This window comes from Eucyclogobius newberryi, unplaced genomic scaffold (assembly GCF_026437365.1).
Source record: "Eucyclogobius newberryi isolate DKJ021-1_F unplaced genomic scaffold, fEucNew1.0.hap1 SCAF_13, whole genome shotgun sequence".
Taxonomy (NCBI): Eukaryota; Metazoa; Chordata; class Actinopteri; order Gobiiformes; family Gobiidae; genus Eucyclogobius; species Eucyclogobius newberryi.
Window position 1 is genome coordinate 36,998,031 of NW_027315757.1, and position 3,868 is coordinate 37,001,898.

Here is a 3,868-nt window from a genome sequence, read left to right on the forward strand (position 1 = left end):
CGTTACGCTGTCTTAAAGGACACGCGTTACGCTGTCTTAAAGGACACACTGTCTTAAAGGACACACTGTCTTAAAGGACACACTGTCTTAAAGGACACACTGTCTTAAAGGACACACTGACTTAAAGAACACGCGTTACACTGACTTAAAGGACACATATCATAGTAAATTGAGTCTTTAAAGCCTGCTCTGACATTTCCCCCGTCACAAACACAGCTAGAGTACAATTATCTTCATTCACATTAGTTTGATTAATCCTGGTTAGAAAGTCCTCTCCCTCCGAGCCACAAAAACACTCAACTGTGACGTGGTTCTGAGAATCTTCTGTTGAAACTCTCCAGACTCGTCCTGTTCCTCTCTGTGATGACTCGCACTGGGCTCTGACTCAATCTGAAGTCAAAGTGCACCTCTGGCCCGACAAGCCCGAGTTTCTGAAGAGGAAATGACACAAATCATGTCTTTTTGTCTCATTTCATATAAAGCCAGAAAATCAAATATGAAAAGAATCGTTGTCTACGTGAAACGTTAAACGCTGGTTTTGTTTTGCAGATGATTTTGAATATTTGGAGAAACATTCTTGGACTTCATAAACCCTGAGGTGCGACTGGCTCTTTATCAAACATGTTCTGAAATGTCCTTGATTTAAACCGATTTAGAGAAAAGAGACAATTTATTCTTTTATTACTTTAACTTAAAGGACACGCGTTACACTGTCTTAAAGGACACACTGTCTTAAAGGACACACTGTCTTAAAGGACACACTGTCTTAAAGGACACACTGTCTTAAAGGACACACTGTCTTAAAGGACACGCGTTACGCTGTCTTAAAGGACACGCGTTACGCTGTCTTAAAGGACACGCTTTACGCTGTCTTAAAGGACACACTTTACGCCGTCTTAAAGGACACACTGTCTTAAAGGACACACTGTCTTAAAGGACACACTGTCTTAAAGGACACGCTGTCTTAAAGGACACACTGTCTTAAAGGACACGCGTTACACTGTCTTAAAGGACACGCGTTACGCTGTCTTAAAGGACACGCTTTACGCTGTCTTAAAGGACACGCGTTAGACTGTCTTAAAGGACACGCGTTACGCTGTCTTAAAGGACATGCTTTACGCTGTCTTAAAGGACACGCGTTAGACTGTCTTAAAGGACACGCGTTACGCTGTCTTAAAGGACACGCGTTACGCTGTCTTAAAGGACACGCTTTACGCTGTCTTAAAGGACACGCGTTACGCTGTCTTAAAGGACACGCGTTACGCTGTCTTAAAGGACACGCGTTACGCTGTCTTAAAGGACACGCGTTACGCTGTCTTAAAGGACACGCGTTACGCTGTCTTAAAGGACACGCGTTACGCTGTCTTAAAGGACACGCGTTACGCTGTCTTAAAGGACACACTGTCTTAAAGGACACACTGTCTTAAAGGACACACTGTCTTAAAGGACACACTGTCTTAAAGGACACACTGTCTTAAAGGACACACTGTCTTAAAGGACACGCGTTACGCTGTCTTAAAGGACACGCGTTACGCTGTCTTAAAGGACACACTGTCTTAAAGGACACACTGTCTTAAAGGACACACTGTCTTAAAGGACATACTGTCTTAAAGGACACGCGTTACGCTGACTTAAAGGACAGGCGTTACGCTGACTTAAAGGACAGGCTTTACGCTGACTTAAAGGACAGGCTTTACGCTGTCTTAAAGGACACGTGTGCTTTACACTGACTTAAAGGACACGCGTTACGCTGACTTAAAGGACACGCGTTACGCTGTCTTAAAGGACACACTGTCTTAAAGGACACGCGTTACGCTGTCTTAAAGGACACGCGTTACGCTGTCTTAAAGGACACGCGTTACGCTGTCTTAAAGGACACGCGTTACGCTGTCTTAAAGGACACGCTTTACGCTGTCTTAAATGACACACCGTCTTAAAGGACACGCGTTACGCTGTCTTAAAGGACACACCGTCTTAAAGGACACGCGTTACGCTGTCTTAAAGGACACGCTTTACGCTGTCTTAAAGGACACACTGTCTTAAAGGACACACTGTCTTAAAGGACACGCGTTACGCTGACTTAAAGGACACGCGTTACGCTGTCTTAAAGGACACGCGTTACGCTGTCTTAAAGGACACGCGTTACGCTGTCTTAAAGGACACGCGTTACACTGTCTTAAAGGACACGGGTTACGCTGTCTTAGAGGACACGCGTTACGCTGTCTTAAAGGACACGCGTTACGCTGTCTTAAAGGACACGCGTTACGCTGTCTTAAAGGACACGCGTTACGCTGTCTTAAAGGACACGCGTTACGCTGTCTTAAAGGACACGCGTTACGCTGTCTTAAAGGACACGCGTTACGCTGTCTTAAAGGACACGCGTTACGCTGTCTTAAAGGACACGCGTTACGCTGTCTTAAAGGACACGCGTTACGCTGTCTTAAAGGACACGCGTTACGCTGTCTTAAAGGACACGCTTTACGCTGTCTTAAAGGACAGGCTTTACGCTGTCTTAAAGGACACGTGTGCTTTACGCTGACTTAAAGGACACGCGTTACGCTGTCTTAAAGGACACGCGTTACGCTGTCTTAAAGGACACGCTTTACGCTGTCTTAAAGGACACACTGTCTTAAAGGACACACTGTCTTAAAGGACACACTGTCTTAAAGGACACGCGTTACACTGTCTTAAAGGACACGCGTTACGCTGTCTTAAAGGACACGCGTTACGCTGTCTTAAAGGACACGCGTTACGCTGTCTTAAAGGACACGCGTTACGCTGTCTTAAAGGACACGCGTTACGCTGTCTTAAAGGACACACTGTCTTAAAGGACACACTGTCTTAAAGGACACACTGTCTTAAAGGACACGCGTTGCGCTGTCTTAAAGGACACGCGTTACGCTGTCTTAAAGGACACGCGTTACGCTGTCTTAAAGGACACGCGTTACGCTGTCTTAAAGGACACGCGTTACGCTGTCTTAAAGGACACGCGTTACGCCGTCTTAAAGGACACACTTTACGCCGTCTTAAAGGACACACTGTCTTAAAGGACACACTGTCTTAAAGGACACGCGTTACGCTGTCTTAAAGGACACGCGTTACGCTGTCTTAAAGGACACGCGTTACGCTGTCTTAAAGGACACGCGTTACGCTGTCTTAAAGGACACGCGTTACGCTGTCTTAAAGGACACACTGTCTTAAAGGACACACTGTCTTAAAGGACACACTGTCTTAAAGGACACACTGTCTTAAAGGACACACTGTCTTAAAGGACACACTGTCTTAAAGGACACGCGTTGCGCTGTCTTAAAGGACACGCGTTACGCTGTCTTAAAGGACACGCGTTACGCTGTCTTAAAGGACACGCGTTACGCTGTCTTAAAGGACACGCGTTACGCCGTCTTAAAGGACACACTTTACGCTGTCTTAAAGGACACACTGTCTTAAAGGACACACTGTCTTAAAGGACACACTGTCTTAAAGGACACGCGTTACGCTGTCTTAAAGGACACGCGTTACGCTGTCTTAAAGGACACGCGTTACGCTGTCTTAAAGGACACGCGTTACGCTGTCTTAAAGGACACACTGTCTTAAAGGACACACTGTCTTAAAGGACACGCTGTCTTAAAGGACACGCTGTCTTAAAGGACACGCGTTGCGCTGTCTTAAAGGACACGCGTTACGCTGTCTTAAAGGACACGCGTTACGCTGTCTTAAAGGACACGCGTTACGCTGTCTTAACGCGTTACGCTGTCTTAAAGGACACGCGTTACGCTGTCTTAAAGGACACGCGTTACGCTGTCTTAAAGGACACACTGTCTTAAAGGACACACTGTCTTAAAGGACACACTGTCTTAAAGGACACACT

The 3,868-nt window shown here is 45.9% G+C and overlaps 1 non-coding gene across 1 annotated transcript; it reads left to right on the forward strand.

The window, feature by feature from the left end:
• Nucleotides 1-351: 351 nt before the first annotated feature.
• On the forward strand, nt 352-442 carry LOC140358865 (small nucleolar RNA SNORD88). The gene has a single exon (XR_011926747.1). It is a non-coding gene; the product is annotated as a small nucleolar RNA SNORD88 (small nucleolar RNA).
• Nucleotides 443-3,868: the final 3,426 nt, after the last annotated feature.